Raw genomic sequence first — 22,973 nt, forward strand, 5'->3', positions numbered from 1 at the left:
ATGTGGATCCTTTCTCCTTTTTTATGAACTCTTGAGGATACAGACTTAGTAGTGGTATTGTCGATTGTCAATTGAGCATAATTGCAAATTGCTCTGCAGAAAGGTTGGATCAGTATATAACTCTAATAACATAAGAATATATGTTTTAAAAAGAAGCTGAAAAAGGAGGGCTGGGTTAAGGTGAAGTAAGATACTCTCTCGGGGGCAGGAATGAAGCGTGATGACAAAAAGGATATCTTCCTTAAAATGTAGATTCTGGGAGGAAAGCAAAGAGATGAAGAGTACTTCTGGTGTGAGAAGTCCAGGTATAGGATGAACTTTCAGGGTAAAGAGGTCTCTTTGAAATAGTTCAGAAAATCTGGAGAGTCAAGAGGGTAGCTTGGAAAGGAATAAAGGAGTAAAAAATGGATTAAATAATTTGTCATTCATGTGATCACTACCCTGGCTTTCCTACACAGTTGCTGCGAGCATCAAATGAAATAATGGACATGACAGTATTTTGAAACCTCTCTAGTAGGATTTAAATAAGAGGTCCATTATCATCTGCAACAAAGCATCATGTAATCAACTGAATCCAGAAATGTCTTGCCAAATTGCTAAAAACCTATCCCTGCCATAGCCCTCATTTCCACCCTATTCTTGGCTGCTAACCACCATGGTCATGTGAGCCTACCTAGGCTAAACACTGAATGTTGTAGAAAAGAAAACAGTTTCTGCCTTAAAATCTAGCTGGCATGAGAGTAAGGAAAAACTATGCAAAGTTTTTGTAATAATCACAAAAGTGATAATAATGAGGCTTTATATTTGCTGCAGGCTTTCTGATTTCCAGTCCCTTCTTCATTTAACACGTTTCTATTTAATTCAATTTAATTCAACCAACTAATGAAGTACTCATTATGTTCAAGGCACCATGCTGAATCTGGGTGCATGAATAAAGGAAAGAAAAAGTTTCTTCTATTAAGCAGCTTAGGATGGGGAGGACAATACAGTATTCATGGAAGGAAGTAAGCACAAAAGAAGTTGTGCTCAATAAGTAATTTCAAGAGGATAAAATTTGATAAAATTTAAAACTGTGGAGATCCTTAAAAGCTTCATGGGTCAGCTAGGTGGTACCATGGAGAAAGTATTGAGCCTGAAATCAGGAAGACTCCTCTTCCTGAGTTCAAATCCAGCCTCAGACACTTACTAACTGAGGAAATCACTTTAACCCTGTTTACTTCAGTTTCTGTAAAATGAGCTGGAAAAGTAAATTGCAAACCACTCCAGTACTGATTTGCCAAGAAAATACCCAAATGGAGTCATGATGAATTAGACATGACTAGAATAGTGGAAAAAACAACAAATAAAAGATTCCTGCTGTGTTGTGAAGAAAGAATGCTAAAGATTTCAAAAGTCAGAAAGGAGGAAGGAATCTATTCTAGGTGCTATGCCATCTTTCTTGGATGACTGCAAGGGTAAGAGATGACTGTATGGGAATTAACAATCAGGTTAATTTTATTGGAACAGAGAATAAGTGAAGATAAAGGAATCAATTGTTTGCTCTTGTTTCTTTCTGTTTTATTTAGGATATGTTCTCTTTTCTCTATTCATGGAACTACCATTGTACTAAGAAACCTCATCACTTCTTCATGGATTATTACAGTAGCCCATTAATTGTTCTCCTTACCTCAAGTCTGCCTTGTGTCTGTGATCTGCCCTTCACAGCACTACTGAAACTATTTTCTTTCCTGAAGTACAAGGAACTTACATACACAATTCAATCCATTCCAGTGGATCAAACTCTAGGGTCAAAAATCCTCTTTTTGGTTTTTAAAACTCTTCTCAACCTGATCTCTTCCTTTCTTTCCAATATTCTTATTCCTAAATTTTATCCTCTTCCCCTATGATCTACCTACTTATGATCCTCATATACAGTGTTTAATCTTTAATCCATACCTGCACACTGGCTCTCCCCTTATCCTAGAAAAGTGTTATTCCTCACTTTTACCTCTTAGAATTTTCCATTTCCTTCAAATTATTTTATGTGTGAAAATGTTTATATTTTATTTTTTCTAATTATATATATATATATATATATATATGTATAAAACAATTTTAACATTAATTTTCTTCTTAAAGCTATTACAAAAGAGCATAGCCAAAGCGGTAATTATACAGCATTCTCCTACAAAGACACACAGATTCCATGGACAAAGAATGACAATAAATTTAGCTTTACTTAATGAATTTAATGAAATTACCATATAGAGAAGCACACATTAGGAAATACATATGGCTAAGGAAACTCTTCTTGAACAGCAGGGTCTTGATGTGCTTTATATTCACAATAAGACTGAGTTCAGTTTTAGAGATTTACTTTACTACCAAATTGAGTTGGCTCTTCACAGTGCATGATATTTCCATTAGACTGTTCAATCAGTGCATCTTGTTCCTCACAGGATATCTTATTTGGACTGGACAGGTCTATCCACTGCTGGGCTAGACAAAGAGTTTATTCAGCTGAAGAGCTAGTTCTTCACTGATCTCAGCTGGTACTGGTTTTGAGTAGAGAGTTTGGACTATGAATCTATTGCTGTGGACCTGGATCTTGCATGTCATTCAACCTGCAAAAATTACAGGAATGGGTTTGGCAATTCACCTTATTGATGGGGATCCTACATTAGTCTCTGCTGGGCTCTCTCTAAAATATAGCATCTCTTTTGGATGGATTGACCTACTGGATTCTGAGCAATTATTCTTTGATGGATAGCTGCAGTCTCCATAATCTCCACTATTGGTTATGTGGGTTTATGTATTTTTTGATTAAAGTTATAAAGTACTCTTTTCAACCACAGAACTATCTTGATTTTTCATTAAAGACAGCAATTTTTGGCTAAAATTCTTTAGACTAAAGCTTCTCCCCTTTGATTTCAATACTCAGGGCTTCTTCACTTTTAAGATTTGTCCTCTCTAGGAAAGAGTTGGAATAAGTTTAATTTCTCCTTTTCTATACTTCTTCTGGTTCAGAGTATGGGTCCCTTAGTAAATGACCCCATTATTTATAGTGACTAGCAAGTAACATTTCATAGAGTCTTCTTGGAGTTTTATGGAGTGACTGAGGCAGTCCTTGACAAGGAGCAAATTCATTGTCCCTTTTACATATTGTTATTTATATCTTTATCCTTTCTAACCTCAAGTTTAAGTCTCACATTAAAAAAGCTAAAACATCACTTAACCCAAAATGTTTAATAAATACTTGTTGATTGATTTAATTATTAGTATAAAATCAAGGTGGAAAGGCAAATAAGAGTCAAATCTTGGAAGGCCTTCAATTCTAGGCTCAGGATTTGGTGATTGTGTGTAAGTGTGGGTGTGAGATGTGTGCTCATTATTTTTCTCCTTCAAGACAATAGTTAGTCAGTGAAAATCTAGGTTGTTTTTTTTTTTTGGTTGTGTTTTTTGTTGTGGCTGTTGTTTATTTTAGGGAAGCTTATGATATGTTCATATTTTAACCAAATACAAGAATCTATTCATTCAAAATTACTTTAATTATTCATTCAGTGATTATTAAATTCCATACTACTTGGACAGCCCTAACCTTTCCTTATGCCATATTCAATCAATAACAAGACTTGATTTTTCCTCCTTCATAACATCTCTTGCATATGCCCCCATTTTCTCCTTTGACCCAGCAACCATGCTCTGTGGTACATTACTACGTACCTGGCTTATTGAAATGGACTGCAGGGCTTTACACCTGCCTTAAGTCTGTCCTCTTCTAATTCATGCTCTATTCAATTGTGAATTTAATTTTCCTGAAATGTAGGTCTGCTATATTATCATACTATTTAATGAAATCTAGAGTTTAACTATTACCTCCAGGATCAAATATAAAAACTTTTCATATTGACTTTTAAGTACCTTCATAAACTGGATCCTTCCTACTTTCCCAGTTTTCTCTTGCCTAACTCCTTTATATATGTTCTATAATCACATCACATTTATTTCCTTGCTCTGTCTTTTACTCACCCCTTCTCCTGATTCTGATGGTCTCCTATATCTGCAACATTCTCCCTCCTCAACTCTTGTTTCCTAGGAAGAATATCAATTAAAAATATCAGTTAAAGTAGCATCTTCTGAAGAAGGTCTTCCTTAGTTCTCCTTCATTTTAGTGCTTTTCTTCTGTCAGTTCCCATATTTATGCAGCACACATCTCATTTGCATGTGTTTACATATTTTTTTCATTAAACCATGAGTTCCATGAGATTAATGATAATTTTTTTTTTTGCCTTTTTTGCCAAAAAAAAAAAAAAAAGTATCCTCAGTTCTTAGCACATTTTTGGCAGATAGTAGGTTCTTAATAAATATTGGTTGGGCATTCATTCTTTCAATATTTACTGTATAACCGTTACTATAATTGGTTGGAATATTGATTGAATTGCCTTGACTTAATATAATTTCTCTATATGGTGATTTAGGATTTTGTGTCCATCCATCTTTTCACTTATTTTCATTTATATCTCATCTATTTTCCCTTTTCAACTCCTACCCCCAACCTCAATGAATCTCCCTCATTTGTTCCTTATAACAATCATGGAAGATAGATGCAGGTCCTTATATTTGATCTCCTTTTACAGATGGTGAATGTGAAGCTCAGAAATATCAGATGACTTCTAAAGTAACACAATTAGTTATCTGGAGTTTCTTGACCCTAGTGCAAACTTCTTTTTCTTTTGTTTCCATTAAAACAAAAATGTGTGATATAGTATGTCCTCTAACTATTCAGCAAAAGAGAAAACTGGTGTGATCTTTAAGAGTCACGGAAGCAAAGGCTGAAATGAACTTTGGAGGCACTGATAGTGGTAACCACAAATTTTTTACTCAAGTAGTTTCATCATTTCATGAAATCAGGATTTTTTTTTCCTGATTTCATGAAATGATGAAACTACTTGAGTAAAACGCGGGTTCATAGTCTGACTCTGCCATTAATTCAATGTATGATTTGGGGCAATTCTGAGATTCTTGGTCAAAGGGATACATGGTGGATAGAGCACTAAAACTGAATTCAGGAAGGCCTGATTTTTAAACCAGTTAATAGTCAATAAGCATTAAGTATCTGCTATGTGCCAGGCACCTGTGGGAGACTTTAGTCATATAGTACCCACTTAATCAATGTTGATTGATTGATTGATTGATTGATTTACTCTCCATGTGCTGTCGGACAAATCACTTTACATCTCTGGGCTTCTGTTTTCTCATTTGGAAAATTTAAAAGGTAATAGCATCTCCTCCTCAGGGTTATTATAAGGATCAAACACATTTACAAAGCACTTTATAAACCTTAAAACATAATGTGTTATTATGAGTATAAAGTAATACAGATCATCAGAGAAGCAACTACTGTGAAAATGAAGCCAGCTATGCTCCACAACTACTGACTGAGTGATGATCCTAGAGTGGGCAAGCTAGCCTAATGAAGCAGCAAGGCACCCTGAGGGAGGGAGAAGAGGTGGGATATGTCCCATGTGTCAAACTGCACCTAGAGCACAACTTTCTCTGAGATCCTAATGGAGATACCCCAGAATTGTGAATCCCAAGAGCTTTGGATTCAGACCACTGGCTGTGTCTCTACCCAGGATTCGGGACCATCACAGAGAGAAGTAACCTCAGTGGGGAAGGGGAGCACAGTCCTTGCTGCACTAACACCAAAAGCTAGTCACCCAGAAAGGCTCCTCTGTGCTGTGTTTTAGAGGGAGACGGGAGAGTGGGAGCTCAGTTCCAGGTTTGCCTGGCTGGGTGGATAAGAACAGAGGCTCACATCAGAAGGTCAGAAGCATGCATGTATTCTGAAAGGGAATCCACCACTGGTTCCTTATCAACACTCCTGCTTCTCAGGCAATGGCTTTGATGGTTCACATCAAAAAGTGACACATCCCAGAATTCTGAATTCCCTGGAGGTTGTATTAAGATTCATCCGGTGGGTAAAAAGTTACTCCAACATTTCCATCACTTGTTAGGAAAGTAGAAAAAAGGGTTTATGCTTCAGGCAGTTGTTGGGGCCAGCTAACTTCTCAGTTTTCTTCTAGTCTGAGATAATATTTTACAATAATAGAGCATTTTGAAGGTTTGACAAAGTGCCGGTCTCTCCACAACACTGTCACTGTGTTTGGATGGTTGGGCTAGATGGACATTAAAGTCCTTCCTATTCTATACCCCAAAGTCCTAGGTTATCCCTAGTGACACAAGGGTGATAAATGTCAGAACTGAGAGGGGAGGTTGGATATGTAGTCTCCCAGAAAACACTCTTTCTCCCCTTAAGAAGTTATTCATTAATCAACAAATATTTAGTAACCATTTACTATATCCTCGGTGCTATATACCAGGCAGTACAAAGACAAAATTGAAATAGTCTTTTCCCTCCAGGAGGCATAATAGCAGTGGGAATGATCATGAAAGGTTGCAGGAGACATCAAGAGGTCTCATTTGAAGTGAACTTTGAAGAATGTTTGCGTTTTTAAGAGATATTAGGATCATAGTAAGAGGGGATCTTCAGGTATTATTTTTGCAGTGGAAAGAAATTGAGAGAGATAAATTAAAGTGACATCTCTAATGTCTCAAAGGTTGTAAAAAAGAGAGACAGAATTTGAACCTAGTAGTGTGGCAGTAAGGTGGCTCCTTGGATAGATACTGTTCCTAAAGTGAGAAAGACAAAAAAATCTAATGTCCCAAAACTTAGCTATGGGACTCTGGACAAGTGATTTAACTTCTTAACTTCTTCCTTACCCTACTGGAGAAGGAAATGGTAAATCACTCTAGTATCCTTGCTAAGAAAACCCCATGGACAGTACTAGTGTGCTATGGTGCACATATTGATGTAGAGTAAATGAAAAACAATTTGGCATGGTGCATAGAACACTGGACCTCAAGACAGAAAGACTCCTTCTCCTGAGTTCAAATCTGGACTGAGACACTTATTAGCTTTGTGACCCTGATCACATTATCCAGTTTCCTCACCTGTAAAATGAGCTAGAGAAGGAAATGGCAAACTACTACGGCCACAAACGGTTGGATGTGATTGAAATGACTTGAACAACAACAACATTTCCAGTATAATTAGTAAAAACATTAAGACAAAAATGAAACAAATATGAATACCTATAATACCCTGAATACTTATGAATACCCTGACATCAGTATGCTTACATTCTATTTACAAGAAAGATCATTATAAATTGATAAAAAATAAATGCAATATTTTATTTTGTTTTTGTTTGTTTGTTTTTGTGAGGAGAGGCATTGACATCTGTGGTGATCAAGAAAGATTTTATGTAAAAGATGTAAAAGGCTGAAACTCTTGAGCCAATGCACTGAGGTTGGACAAGAAAGTACTTGAGACCAATTGGACAATATTCTATAAGAATATGCTTAGAAAATGGCCCTTCCCACTATCTTGTGCTGGCCCAATCGTTTGGTGTATACAGAGAATTGTGGGAGAGACTAGGAGGTGCAGGGAGACTAGCCAGGGTCACTTCACTTCTACCACTAAAGACCAAGAATAAAGACTTTTGCTTATTCTGACTCCAGCTGATTCTAAGGTTTCCAGGGTGCTAGCGCAGTCGCCACAAAAAGATGGTGTGAGAGTAGAGTTTAGAAGTCAACTAGGGATTCATGGAGAAGCAGAAGAAGCAGACTTTAGTTGTGGGGATAACACATGTAAGGGCACTTAGAGGAGAAATGGATATAGTATCCATTTACTATAATATGGATAGAAAAATAGATTAGGAATTATTATTTAACCAGAGAGGCAATGATAAGGTTCGGGAGAGCAAGTATTTGAAAGAAGAGGTACAAAGATTGTGACAAATTCACAATGAGCTGTTCTCCCTGATGAAAAGTACTTTTATTTATGAAAAAAGGTCATGGACAAATACAATTATTATTTTGTGATATACTTTAGGAAGGGTGACTTTTTTATAGATAGAAGGAAGAGGGAGGAAATCAGAAAAGAGTTGGGGAGATAAAAGGTGTTTTGAAGGAATCTGGGAGGAGTTGGGAGATGCTTGAAAAATAAAATCTGGGAGGAGTTGGGAGAATGCTTGAAGGATAAAATAAGGTAAGAGCTGAGGAGATGGTCTCTGAGAGGATTAAAGAATTTTGGCCTTAAAGAGAAGACAAACTAGCTTGAGTTTCCATCAATAACAGGAATATATCAGAGTTCTGTGATTATGATAATGACATAGTTCAGCTTGAAAATTCTGATCAGTTTTAGTAGCGATGTGGATGACTGAAGAGAAAACATTGGAGGCAAAAAGAATAATTAAGAGATGTTTGCACTTGTCAAAGCAAGCCTTGATAAGGGCCTGGAGTAATGAGGTGGTTATATAGAAATATAACTGAAGAAGCTGGTAAGTATTGTAGAAATAAAAGAGAAAAGTTTAGGCAACTTGTCATGTTCTCTCTAAAATGTAATGTTCTCTGCTGATTTCTTGGGGTCTCTGGAGGCAGCCTTCATTTCAGTTCAGTAATCACCACAAGTACAGCCAAGTGTTAAAGTACAAACCCTTTATTGTCTCTTTCAAAGTCTTGTCTCCTTTCCTGGGGCCTGGTTAGCATTCTTAGAGGCCCGTCTCTCTCCTTGGTTCCGAGAGCTTGAGCTCCTGCCTCCGTCTCTGCCCTCTGAATCTCTCTGAATCCAGAGGTTTGTGCTTCAGCCTCCATCCACCACAAGGGTGGACGATGGAATGAATCTGTCTCAGCCTCTGAGAGCTTCTAGTGTGTTTATCCTCTCTGGCTCTGTGAATCTCTGAATCTAACCTGGCTGAGGCTCCCAGCTTCTATCTCTACACTGAGTAAAAACCAATAATTATATCACTAGGAAACCATTATTTGTGTACTATTAAATCTATCATACCGAACCATGCTAAACTAGATAACTACTGTCTCTATCAATTCCACTGACTCAGTACGTTGTGAGAAACCTTTGTTTTAAGTTCAGAGTTCTGGCTCATAACAGCAACTCATTTTATATATGTGGTCATTGACAATGAGAATGGTCCCTGGATTGTAAATCTGGGTTGTGAATAGTTGTGCTCGTGACAGAAATCAGGACATTTGGAAGAGAGATGGATTTGGAGGGAAAGATGATGGGTTTTGTTTTAGGTACTAGTTTGAAATGTCTGATAAGCAGTTAGAAGATAGATGATAGGAGCTAAATCCAAGGACCTGGGATTTTTTAAATTAAATTAATCTTTTAAAAAAAGTACATATTTTTTTATGAATCAGGTTGGGAAGAGAAAAATCCGAGGAAAAAGGGAAAAACCACTAAAGAGATAAAAACAGAAAATAAGTGAATATACCATGTGTTGATTTATATTCAATCTCCATAGTTGTTTTTTTGGAAGTGGATGGCATTTTCTATCTATTGGGATTGCTATGAATCCCTGAATGACTGAGAATAACCACATTTTTATAGTTGATCATCACATATTCTTGCTATTATTGTGTACAATGTAGTGCTGGTTCTGCTTGTTTCACTCAGCATCAGTTCATGTAAAGCTTTCCAGGCCTTTCTAAAATCACTTTGTTCATCATTTTATAGAACAATAACATTTAATTACCTTCATATACCACAGATTATTTAGCCATTTCCCCAATTGATGGGCATCTACTCATTCTCCAATTCTCTGCTACCACACAAAGAGCTGCTACAAACATTTTTGTCCATGTGGGTCCTTTTCCCTCTTTTATGATTTCCTTGAGATATAGATCCAGTAGTGAACCTGCTGCATCAAAGGGTATGTACAGTTTGATAGCCCTTTGGGCACAGTTCCAAATTGCTTTCCAGAATGGTTAGATCATTTCACAATTTCACCAAGAATGCATTATGGTCCCAGTTTTTCCATATCTCCTCCAACATTTACATTATCTTTTTCCCGAAGGACCTGGATTTAAATCCCAACTGTCATTTGATACCTATCTGACATAAAACAAGTTACTTAACTTAAGCTTCCACTTCCTTATAGGATAAATAAAAATGATGGACCTGATAACTTCTAAGATCCCTTCAAGGTCTAACTAAAAATCATGAGTGAATCCAGCATCTTTCCATTGTTTTAAGAATTTTCTAGAACTGGTTTTGTTTGACTATGAACTTTATTAAAACCTAAGAGGAAGGAAAGGATTTACTAAGCCCAGACTCTGTGCTTGCTAAGTATACATCATATTTGTTCCTCACAACTACACTGGGAGATTTTATAGTTGAGAAAAATGAATCAGACAGAGGTTAAATGATTGTCCAGGTTTACTTAGCTAAACATAGACTCCAGGTCCTCTGCTCGATCTCTTATGCCATCTATCTGCTTTTAAACCCTTCTGTTATCCAATCCAATCCAATCAACATTTATTAAGTGATAAATACAATTTAAAATAGAAAAGACAGTTACTGCCCTCAAGCAGCTCAACATCTAATGGAGGAGAGAGCTAGGAAGTTGGAAGTGGGTAAAACAGGAGCTGACACTAGGCTGGGCATCAGAAGTAGAGTAGATTAAAAAAAAAAAGCATTGGGAGTAGTTTCCCTCCAGCCCCCCTATTTAAAGTCTAGATCTTGGTGGGAATTGACGGTTACCTGATTTCCCCTAGAAATCCTACTTCTTGTGGCTCCTTCTCTATCAATCTTTCCACTATACTACTCTGCCTTGTTTCATCTCATTCATTTTTTCCTTTCCTGTATTTTCATCTCTGGCTATATTTTAAAACACAATTGAGTTAATAATGCTGTATAAATAATGTAAATTATGTAAAGAGAAGCAATTCTGTACCAATCCCAAACTCACTCCTAATCCTAAAGAAAATAAGTCACAACATGGCTGGAAGCTAGAAGTGTTCAACTTGGTTTTGCATAATTGACATCATTATCTGTCAGGTAGCTTGCTTAGCCAGGCAATCATTATGAGACCATTAGGGAAAAGGTTGTAAGTTCAGAAGACCAATGAATGGGCTGTATTCTAATCACCTTAGAAGGCTAGGCTGATGGAAATCACTGGGAGAAACCATTGCAGCAATTTGAAGAGTTTTAATGACCAAATTGAACTAGGGATGCTAGTAGCATCTCTGAGTCAGAAAATATGTAAATTTTACCTAAGGAATCTTTGGGGTTCGGGGAATGGAATTCGATTAAGGAGAATTCCTTGTGACTGCAGCATTTCTTTCATTACTCACATCAATCCCAGTTATGAGCTAAAAGGATAACAGTTGAAGGAAACTAAGTGTAGGAATTCTTTTTGATTATAGATCAGAGTAGATGGTGACTTTCCAACAGCAATATGTTGGATCCATTCAGTATTGGTTTAAAAGAATTCATTGTTAAATTTTTAGAGGGAGCATGATAATTCTGAATTTGGCAAAGGTGACCAATTGAACATCATTTTATTGATTTTCTAGACTTAAAAATGTGAGAGAGAAAACATAACTAATAACAGATGAAAAGTGTGTCAGTAGTCACTTTTTTTTCAGAGCAAGTTGTTAAATTTTTTGCCATTATTTCCAACATTATTCTATTATTCTGATCTGTGAAAATGGCAGAGAAAGAGAGGAAAAGGCAGTGTTGAATGATGATAAAACTATTTGATTGGGAATTTGCAGAGAAGTCAATGCACAGGTAGTACCACTACTAAAAAGAACACTAAATGTAGAAGACCTAGGTTTGCATCTTGGTTCTACAGTCTAATATTTGTGTGACCTTTTTAAAGTATCTCATTTCTGGAGTCCTTCCAGTTTTAGGTATTCCAGAGGGAAAAAGGGAAGCTGAATTGCTCCTGTCTGGATTTTCATGAGAGTCTGTTGAGAATTCTGTGACCAGGATGCCCCATTCTCTTCTAGATACAAATCCATTATGACATATTAGATTTTGAGATAAGCATTTTTCAAGTTATTTTCAAAACCAAAAACTTTGCATTAAAAAAACTGAAAGGGGAGAAAAAGAAAAACAATCTCATAATGGAATAAAAATCTAATTTAAAATCTCCTTTCCACAAGGCATCTGGGCCAATTTAATATGGCCAATTACCTGGAGTGTATTTCCTGCCTGACAGTCTATGAAGGGAAGTGCTGGAGAACAAAATGTAATGGGCCATGGGAGTAGATCTGGAACTGAGGGCATCAAAAGTGTGCTCTACTCAATAGAACAGAAGCTCTAATGGTGATATATTTAAATTACCTTGTCATCACTTTGGGCATCTGTTTTAAATGCCAATATCAAAGGAAAATTTTCTCCCCAATATGTTCATCTTTCTTAAAAATATTCACTGAAAGGATCCTCACAGATTCTTAAATTCTACATAAAGTTCTGTTAAAAGCACTGATATTTAGCTTGAGGTAGATGATAGCAAGTGAAACACCTTTAAGTATTTAGATGACCATATTGTGAAAGAGGAATTGTTAAACAATTCTCCTTGACAGGAGAGGAAAACTGAGAGGAAGTTGTAAGGAAACACTTATTATGTTCTTACAAATAAAACCATCCTAAGAATTGGAATTTGGTCCAATGCATCCATTTTTTTAAAATTTTATACAAAGAAGGTTGAATAAAAACACTTGGCCTTTCTAGGACAAGATTCAATGATTCAGTACACGAGAATGTTCTGTGAAATGTAAGGAGACAATGTTATAAAGCTATCATTTCATAATCCACTTACTTTCATTCTTATAGACTAGGGGTTGTCAAATTATGGCCCAGAGGATGTTTATGTGGCCCGCTGGTTATGGCAAATGGTCTGAGGGTCGGAGACAGTGTGAGTTTTTGTTTTTACTCTAGTCCAGCCTCCAACAGTCTGACAGTGAACTGGCCCCCTATTTAAAAAGTTTGAGGACCCCTGTAATATAGACCATCAAGTTGTGGAAGTGACCCTGAATTCTTCCTGGTTAAGCTTGCAGAAAACAAACTCTAGTGGACCCTGTTGAAATATCCAATTCAGGACACACTGTATTCTGAAGACTAGATTTGTCAAAGAGAGATACTTTACAATCTACAAATAATTAGATGACACAGTGAATAGGACATTGGACTTGAGTCTGGATGAACCAGCTAAACTTTTATCTGTTAACACCTTTATAGTAACACCTGCTTAGTAGGGTTGTTGTGAGCATGATTTTTATAAAGTTTTTTTGCAAACTTATATAAGAGCTATCTATCTATCATCATTATATACAAAAAAGGATTATTTGCCCTTCCAGGATGGCTAGTACATTGTATTTTTGTCCATAGCACCCTCACCTGTGTGACTACTGATAAGGCCCTAAACTTCCTAGGAAATCAATTTCCTCTTCTGCATAATGAGGGTTTTGTACTATGGTCTCTGTATTAATTCCTTTCCAGCTATAAATGCATTATCTTATGACCTTATTAGCGGAAAAATAGGTTTATGATCTATGCTAAAGTAATACTCACATTTAAGAAATACATTTTAAAGTTATTAAAATGTATTATTCTATATGAATCTCCAGTGGCTTAATGTGGACATGCACTCATAAACCAAATTCTTTGTAGTCACTGACTTGTTTCTGAGCTATGCTCCCACATGTGCCGAGTTGAACAAGCACTCAATAAATACTTGTAAGTATAATGTCCTAAAGTGTTTTTCCCCCTTAGATCAAGAAGCTATGGTGAACCAAGAAGCTTTAAGTCTCTAGACACCAAAGGTAATGATAACTTTTATAGTTATAGGACTGTGGTCTATGGATCTAAGTTTGGAAGGGGATTTGGAAATAATCTAGGCCAAACACTTTTTCTGGAAAACTGATATCTAAGAATTTCTTTTATTTGCCATCCTATATCACTCATTAGAATGTAATCTCTTGGGAATGGCTACCATACATTTAAGTAATAAAAAGACCAGAAAAATGGGACATGGGCAATCTGGGACTATGCATTCTGTGCATATTGTAGGAATGTGATGACAAATGTTCAGGAGATACAGGAGATATGAATCTCTTGACATGAAAGGCCAGATTTGAATGATTGAGAGGAACTTGTAATTGATAAATAAAAATTTCCCAATAATCAGATCCTTGCCCCCAATAGAGTAAGGAGGGGAGTCACCTCGTTTTTCTTCAAAATCTACATGAACAATTGTTATGTTGTAGTGGAAATGATTTTTCATTGACATAATACAGGAAAACACCCAGCATCCCTTCTTTATTCTCAAATTCTGTTTATTACATAGTCTGGACAGGTGGGAAGGGCAGTTTTACAAAATGAAGGGAAAGCAGGAGCCTGTCACAGGAATAAGAAAAGTTTTCCCAGATGACTCCTCCACTTAAAAAAGAGCCACTCTGATATTTAAGTCATTTTCTCTGCTAATGTAAATTTTGTCCCCACTTAATCACGGTTGGATTTCCTTATCCCCTTGGGTAGGGCTTCGGAAAAGCTCCTGTGCATGTTTGTCTCACTGCTGACAAGTTTGCCTGTTGGTCTTTGAACCACACACTGTGATTTAATTTGGAAAGCTTGTGGCTACTACTGAAATCCTAGTAGCTATCTCAGCAGAAGCCCCTCTTTGCCACAGTGGACAAATAGGAAGCAGTTTGGTTGACAAAACACACTTGTTAAGAGACACTGAGATGAGCCTATGTATTATTCATCACATTAAATCCCTTCACGAATTTGGTTTGGTCAACGGGGCATCAATACAGCAAGAGAACAAGGGAGCTGCTGTCTGCTGCCTTATGTACCACACTCTTCTGATGCTTTTTTGTCATTCCATGTAAACAGCCCGAGTTGCTTGAGTCTGGCATTTTTGCCAGTGTGCCATGTCCTACCCCTCTGAACCCCGAGAGAAACTTCATGGAAGCAAGCAAACAAAAGAGGAAATCCACCCCTTTTGCAATGTCTCCTAGGGGTTTACAATAAGAAAACTATGTTCAGAGAAGTGAACTAGAGTTTTATTAAATAAAAGAGCACACAGCATCCCTCCTGCTTGGGAGATGGAGGCTAGTAGGTTGCTTGAACTTGGAAGAACTGAACCACAGAACTGAACAACTACTGATAACCACTCAAGTATATCCTAGAAGGAATGCTATTTCATGTATATTTTCTGATTATTATCTTTCCTTTTCATTTGTAAATTGTAAATTGCTAATGGAAAGAGAACTTGACCACCATGTCATCAAAACAGGGTTTAAAGGCTGGTTCTTTGGAGACTAAAGTATCTCAGAAAAACTAAATTAAAATTCCACTTTTTCAGAGTCAGAGGAAACCTCAGGGACTGTTTAGTCCCATATGTGCCTGAGCAACATCTCTAACAAGTCTTCTTCTAGTCTTTACTTGGATGCTTTGAATACTTCTAATGGAAAGGCGGGGAGGAGTGATGTGTGTGAAATGCTTCCATTTTCTTTCTATTAAGGAAGCCAACCAAGTAAATATGCATGTATTTCTTCAGAGTAATTAAGACATTGGCACTTGGGGTAGGATATGACTGCTTCAATCTTTTACCTCCTTTAATGGAATTTTTTTTTAATATGGAAGATTAAATTAAACCTGGCAAACCTATCCTGTATTAATTTTCCCTTGAGCAAGAAAATCCTAGTTGTAGCCAAAGGGAGAAAGGTTTAATGGAATGTTGAGGTTGACTTATGGCTAAGTGATATCTTAATGTGGGAAAACAAATAAATATTTGAAGACCAACCATCTCACTAAAGAATGGAGTGCAGTACATACTCTACATTTGACATTTTATATCTGTTTGAGGCACTGAGTCTTCCTTATCTCAGACTTTTTACAACTGGCAAAAACCCCAAACTCTCCAAATTTGTTCATGTATTTTCATGTCATGGTATGGGATACTATATTATGAATACATGTACATTTATGTATACATAGAAAATGTATATAACATATAAATTCTAATAATATTAGAGAAATGTCTATTGATCAACACAACGTTTGTGTTTTTGGAATACAAATATAGGATGTCTCAGATTTAAAGAAGAAAAGTGAGACCCAGAAATTTGTTAAAGGCAAAATTTTCTGATTCCCAATCCAATGTCTTTTACACTTAACAAATTTAAGATATGAGAAAGCATAAGTTTAGAAAACAATTTATTTGATAAAAATAACTAGGCTTTGGACTGAAAACATCTAGAGGAAATATATTAAGTGTTTAGTACCTAAAATTGTTCCAAGTGCTATAAATGCAAATCAAGAGTAAAAAGATAGCCCCTACCCCTGAGGAACTTACATAAGGTTAAGATAAAGGGGGCTGGGGAGGAGAAAGTATCTCTATAGAACAAGGTGGGGAGGTGGTCTGAGGCACCATGTGCTGGTCTACTTTTGAAAAGAGGCATTCTAAAACAGAGGCTTAGGAGGAATTTACTAATATGTGAGATATTGCACCAAAAAAGCTAATGTTGGGGTTGCATTAAGAAAGGCAGTTTCCTGGAGTAAGGTGTTATTCCTTTTTTTTTTTTTTTTTCATTCATGTATATTTGTATTCTCAATTCTTAATTTTTAAATCTTCACCAATTACTCCTCATATTCAAGAGACAGCCTTACGTAGTGGATATAAACATGGAGTCAGAGTCGGGTTCATATCCCATCTTAGTAACTAGGTGATCTCATGGCCAATTTGTTTAATTCTGCATTTCATCAGACAACAGAGAGAACAGAAGCAACTACTCAGGGCAGTCCTGAGGATCAGATAATTGTTAAGAACTTAGCACAGTGCCTGGCACACAGCATTATATAAATGGTGTTGTATAAAATATATGACAAGCATTTTACAAATTTTAAATCACTGTATGAATGCTAGCTGCTCAGTCACGTGGAAAGGGTTGATTCCATTTCTGTTATATTAGCCACCTCCTTTTACTGTCAACTCTCATGGTTTAATTCAGAAACTCATTTTTGGGCTTGGACTCTTGGAACAGCATCTTTTTTCTTAAATCTCCTGCTATCAATCTCTCCCTCCTCCAATCCATTTTCCACACAATTTCCAAAATAGGGTATCTAAGAGGAAGACCTTTGCATTTAAAAGTTCATGATATGACTCAGACCTTTTCAGGCCTACTGCATGTCACTAGCCTTCCCTCTTTTCACTCTCTTCAAATGGATCTACTTGCTGTTCCTCACATGCTGTAATCTATCTCCTGTGACCACCCCCTTTCCATTACAGACATTAGTGCCCATCGGTGGAATGTACACTTTCTCACTTAAATCTTTTTTTTTCAATAGTATTTATTTTTCCAAATACATATGTTTTTCAACATTCATTTCTCCTACTCCAAGACAGTTAATTAATCTGATATAGGTTAAAGATATTTCCATATTTGTTACATCGTACAAGAAAAATTCAGACCAAAAAGGAAAAAAAAAATAACACACAAAGGTGAACAATACTGCCCCTCAGTCCTCTGTCAGTCTCCACAATTCTCTCCCTGGATGTGATTGGTATTTGCCATCCTGTTTATTAGAATTGCTTAAACCATGGTATTGTTGAGAAGAGCCAAGTTCATCACTGCTGATCATCACATCATCTTGCTGTTACTGTGTACATTGTTCTCCTTAGTTTCACTCACATCACTCAGAATCACTTCATATAAATCTTTCCAGGCTTTTTTGAAATCAGCCTGCTAATCATATAGAACAATAATATCTCATTACCTTTATATGCCATACCTTGTTAAGCCATTCCCTAACTGATGGGCATCCCCTCAATTTTCATTTCTTGCCACTACAAAAAGAGCTGCTACAAATGTTGTTTTGTACATGAGTCCTTTCTCTTTTATTTTCTCTTTGGGATACAGACCTAGTAGTAAAACTGCTGGATCAAAGTTATGCAGTTTTATACCCTTTGGGCATTTAATATCCTATAGATATTCTTGCCTTCCTTTAAGACTCAATTGCTTTTTTCATGTTGGATTTACTCATTTGCTGGTGTATCCTCATATTTTTGCAAATTTTGTCTTTTTTTTTCAAATTTACATTTTCTTTGTACATTGTGTTGTATTCCACACCCACACCTCTTCCTTCCTTTTAACCCCCTGCCTCCAGTGAACGTTCCTCTGTAACACAAACTGCTTTGCTTTTGTCTGCTGCCTAGCACCTACCATAATAGCTGGCAGATAGTAGGAATGAATGAATACCTCCAAAGGCAGCTCATTCCATTTTCAGTTAACTCTTAGGAAATATGTTTGTTTCCCTTACTAGAGCCATAATCTGCCTCTCTAAAATTCATTCCAGGTTGCTGTAGTAAACAAAGTAAAACTGAAAACAAGAGTAATATTGAAGAAAGAAATGAGAAGGCTTGGTGATCTGCTGGTTTATGTTAACAATAACTCACATTTAAATAGGAGTTTCAATTATATAATGCTGGCCTATACATATTCCTACAACATAGTGAAGGTATCTCCATTTACAGATGAGACTTCAGGTGTTCTAATTTCTTGTCTAGTGGATATGCTGATGAAGCACAGGGCCTCTCTGGTTGACAAAGGAAAAAAAGTGAGGCAAAATGTCCAAACTACGTCTCCTGACTCTAATTCTAGAGTTCTATTACACCATGCTAGGATGCCTTTCTTTTTCACATTTTTCCCCCTATGATATCTGGATTCTCTATGGATTCCATTTTAAAGTAGTGACGGTTTTCCATTTCTTGTGAATCCTTCTATTCTTAGCCTAGTCTGCACTGTGAGATAAGTTATTGCTACCTAACATCATCTGCAGGCTATTCTGTTGGGAAAAGAATTGCTGAATAAAAGGAAATCAATGGGCCATGAGAGCAGATGTTTAGCTTATAGCCATGACCTCATCATAAAGCTTCAAAAGAAGATGAAGAAACCCTAATAGACTAGAACTATTGGAGCCAATCATTTAATACCCATCTTTCTCACTACTCACTACCTCTTTTTGTGACCTTTCTACAAGGATAGAGCAAAGACTCATCTTGTTTCTTTCCTTAGTCACACTCTGGACAATACCAACAGGAACACGGTTCCAATGATTATTGGAACTCCTAATTCTAAGTTCAGTAACCATCTGAACCATTATCAGTCCCCTGGTGCTGTATCTCCTCTACCTCCTCTATAGAATTTCTGACCAACAAACATTATTCTTCGTCTGAAGAATTCGATTGGCAAAACACCTCACAGGTCCTGAAGAAACTAATTATTAAAAAGGTTTTTCCCCTTTTTATCAAGTAACTCTATGTGTCTTTTCAATAACACTTGTTCCTGGTCCTGTCCTTTGGACCAAACCGACAAGTATAAAGTCACTTCTACCTGATAACCCTCCAAATACTTAAGGAGAATTGTTATACCCCATCTAAGTCTTATGGTCTTCAAGCTAAACATTCTCACTTTCTTCAACCAATCCCTATGTGATAGGATTTTGAGACACACAGTTCTAAGCTACTGCTATCCACAAATTGTACTTTGTAGGTTGTATGATTTACTACCTTTCATATTAAACACAGGAGAGAGGAATTAAGATAGCAATCCCCTCACTGATAGATACCAGGACCACTGGTTTACTTTTGTGTTTATACTATATTTCTTCAACAACTATGTATAAAATACTATTTTTTTTCTGTGCTAACTATAGCCTGCTTAGAGTAGGTGAGGAGGGAATGAAAGGGGAAAAAAAGAATAAAGTAAAAAAAAAAGTGTACAGCAGAGAACAAAAGAATAACCCACAGGGAAGTGAAGGAAAGACGGACACTCATGAATATAATTTCTTCTACTATTACATATCCTTTCTTGAACTGGTAATTTATTGTTATATATTTTAAATCCTCTCTTATGTTCTGTTGGACACAGTAAAAAATTATTCTTTCTTGTGTCTGTGTTGGGTCAGACAATCAAGCAAAGAAAACTTTGCCAAAAAGATGAATGACAACCACCAGCTATCAATTGGCAAAAGTTAATTTTGTGCTAGAGACTCTAGAAGCTAAAAAGGTGAGACCTCCATGGTCTCAGTCTTATTGCTATACTGCAAGACAAGGAAGCAGGCAGGATGCGTAGGACATATCTCTGGACCGTTAGGGACAAATAGGTATTTTCATTTTGCAGAATGGCCCCCGACTCTGGGAAGAGACCACAGTCTGCAGGCTAGAGGGAAGACCTAGTCACAGACGTCACAAAGATGCCCGAAATCAATGCACTTGGCACATGCTAATAAAGTGCATGGCTGCTACCCATGTAAACACTGAGCCCTCCTCTAAAATCCCCATGATGTCACCTTCAAAGTAACTAATACCTGGACTGTTTGTTCCTCACTCCCCACCTAGAGTAAGAACATGAAGTGATATTGACATATTTGGACCCAACCTAGGCTGACCCCTTTGGACCTTTGTTCTTGGCTTAGAGGAATAGAGATTTTAATCAAGGCCCTTATTTGATAATTCACTGACCTGGCAAACCCCACTGCCAGACCAGACTGTAAAAAGACTGGCCTCCTTGATCCTGATCAACTGTAGAATACAGGAAAAAAATTCTGGTCTGGCCACTTACACACACACACCACCAGCCCAGCCCACCCACTTCCCCAATGCCCACATCAAATTCCTGCAATTCCCACGATGTCTGAAAGCAGTCAGGGTCTGGATTCTTGCTTAGCTTCAACGGAAAGAAGAACTCCTTGAAGATCAATATGAGGGATGAATCCTATGAACCATGAATGAAAACATGCAGATAAAGCATGTTTCCCTAAAAAATAAAAAAAGAAGAAACTGAGGACCAGAGAAATTATGACTTCTTTAAATTCAATAAGAAATAAATAGCTCAGCTGGGATTTGAACTCAAGTTTTTCCAAATCCCAAGACACTTCTGTATTATTCCACAATCCAATAGTATTCATGTATTCAAATAAATATGCTTCTAATGGAAATTAGGCCAAGTAAAAAAAAATCAGATAATAAAAGGATTACTTACTGACTGTATAAATTAGAAAACTCTTTGATATAGTGGTGTTTGAAATAGACCTTGAGAGCCAGGCAGGATGTTATTATGTCATTTAGTAGGGATCACCTCACCTGCTATTTTGGAAGAAACAAAGAAAGAATTAGCTTTTTTACTAAGAAATCTTTTTAAATCTTTTTTTTTTAATCAGAAATCTTATCTTCTATTAACTTTGGATTAAGGAAAGAAGAAAAATATTACCCAGAATAATCTTGCTAAATCATGTCAAAATCTGTTTGCTAAAATGAGGGGGGCCTTTCCAGGTGATCTTTGATCTAATTGAACTTAACAGATGGTGGATGCAAATGCCAAGTTTTCCTCCTTTTTTATCCCCCCTTTTTTTCTAAAATATCTGACCCTTGGCCTTGAGGAAGAATTAGATGTCTCATGAAAAGGTCAGCAAATTTTTCTTAATGTAATAAATACAAGACAGACTGCAACTTCTTGGTTAACAGGAAACTGATTTTTTAGAATCTTTGTCAAATGGCAGTTTGTTCTCTTTACCTGACAGTTCTCCAGAGGAACATCTAACTTTAATAAAGGGACAAAATGATCTTAGACCTGGGGTTTCACTCAATTAATCCTTATTGTTATAAAACCAGGCACATTAATCTCGTACTTTCTCTTATTTCATTCTCCTAAATCGTTGGGTCAACATTGAATCATTTTAAAATATTTCTTTAGTGATTTATAGAAAATATAGGCCCTTCCTCCTTATTCCCATGGCCACTGGTCCTTATTGTCTGACTAACAGCAACTACATCCAGTCTTTATTCCCACTTCTAATAGCTTTTCTCCTCTATTCCATCCCAAACACCCCAAAATTGGCAGATTAATCTTGCTGGGCTAAAATCCTTGATCTGGCCTGTCAATGATCAATACACAATTTGTTCAATTGAAGAACAAGATAATATATGAAAAAAGATTTATAAACTTAGAAGTGATAAATGTTAGTTATTATTATTTGTTAAAAATAGTTTTCCAGGAAAAAAGAGGGAGAAGATTATGATATAAATTTAGCTGTGGTAAAAAAAAGTCTATCAATAAAATTAATATTCAAAGGTTTTAGTTTCTATTATATATAAAAACAGAGTATCTCATTTCACAAGCATCTCAGAAATGATTTTGTCCAGTATTTCTTTTTTCCCCTCTCAGGGGAACAAACATTATGGAGAAAGGCCCAATCTCAACTTGCTGCCACAAGCACCAACTGCCAGATTTTTTTTTTTTATCAATAGAGATGGTAAACTACTCACTAAAACAACAAAGCACTCTAAAGGAGAGACAAAAGATAGTATGTGCCAAGTAAGTCTTACCTTTGCCACATTATTGACCGATAATTCCTCTATTTCTCCCAAACCATCAAACTTATTCCCAGCTCAGCCTCCACAGCCATTATGAGAGAGAGTAACCACCATTGTGGAGAGGTTACCAAGTGACTGACTGAAAGTTCTGCCTGCTCTGCTTCCTCAGGAGTCACAGCTACTGTCTATAAAAAAAAGGTTCTCATCCACAAGGTCCTTAGGACTGTTAAATAGCTCAATATTAAAAGTTAATATTGTTTTATCAGTGGAAATGATATTAATGGAGAATTACTCTGCCCTTAACACCTAAAAGTTTCCTGATTTGAAATGTCTTCTATGTGTTGTTTTTCCCTCTTAAGAGTGTGAGTTGCATGAGATCAGCTTTTGTCTTCCTTTTTCTACTTCTATCCCACACTTAACATAGTGCTTAGTACATAGTAAGCACTTAATAAATGCCTTGATTGATGCATAATTAAGGACAATCATATACATGACAAATGGTCATCAAATTTTTGCTTGGATGTCTCAAATTACTCCAGGGAACTTAATCCTGTCCTTGCTTATCCTATTGCAGGAAAACTTAGATTTTGAGAGTTTCCCCTATCCCGACCTTCTTTCGTTATATTTGGCCCAAATTCGCCTCTTCTTGACAATCACACAACAGTTCTAGTTTGGCCTTCTAAACCTATCTTGGATAATTCTAATGCCTTCAGAAAAATAAAGTCAGTAATTATACCTTCTCCC

The 22,973-nt window shown here is 36.5% G+C and overlaps 1 long non-coding RNA gene across 2 annotated transcripts; it reads right to left on the reverse strand.

Moving 5' to 3' along the window:
• Positions 1 to 2,207: 2,207 nt before the first annotated feature.
• LOC141540924 (uncharacterized) lies at positions 2,208 to 22,341 on the reverse strand. 2 transcript variants are annotated; one of them, XR_012481613.1, is made up of 5 exons: positions 22,242 to 22,341; positions 20,899 to 21,002; positions 20,524 to 20,673; positions 4,009 to 4,071; positions 2,208 to 2,603 (listed from the first exon to the last, which is right to left on the reverse strand). It is a non-coding gene; the product is annotated as an uncharacterized LOC141540924 (long non-coding RNA). The 2 variants fall into 2 exon arrangements; XR_012481612.1 differs by lacking the exon at positions 20,524 to 20,673 and having other exon boundaries at positions 20,899 to 20,999.
• Between the last annotated feature and the right edge of the window lie 632 nt (positions 22,342 to 22,973).

This window comes from Sminthopsis crassicaudata, chromosome 1 (assembly GCF_048593235.1).
Source record: "Sminthopsis crassicaudata isolate SCR6 chromosome 1, ASM4859323v1, whole genome shotgun sequence".
In the NCBI taxonomy this organism is placed as follows: Eukaryota; Metazoa; Chordata; class Mammalia; order Dasyuromorphia; family Dasyuridae; genus Sminthopsis; species Sminthopsis crassicaudata.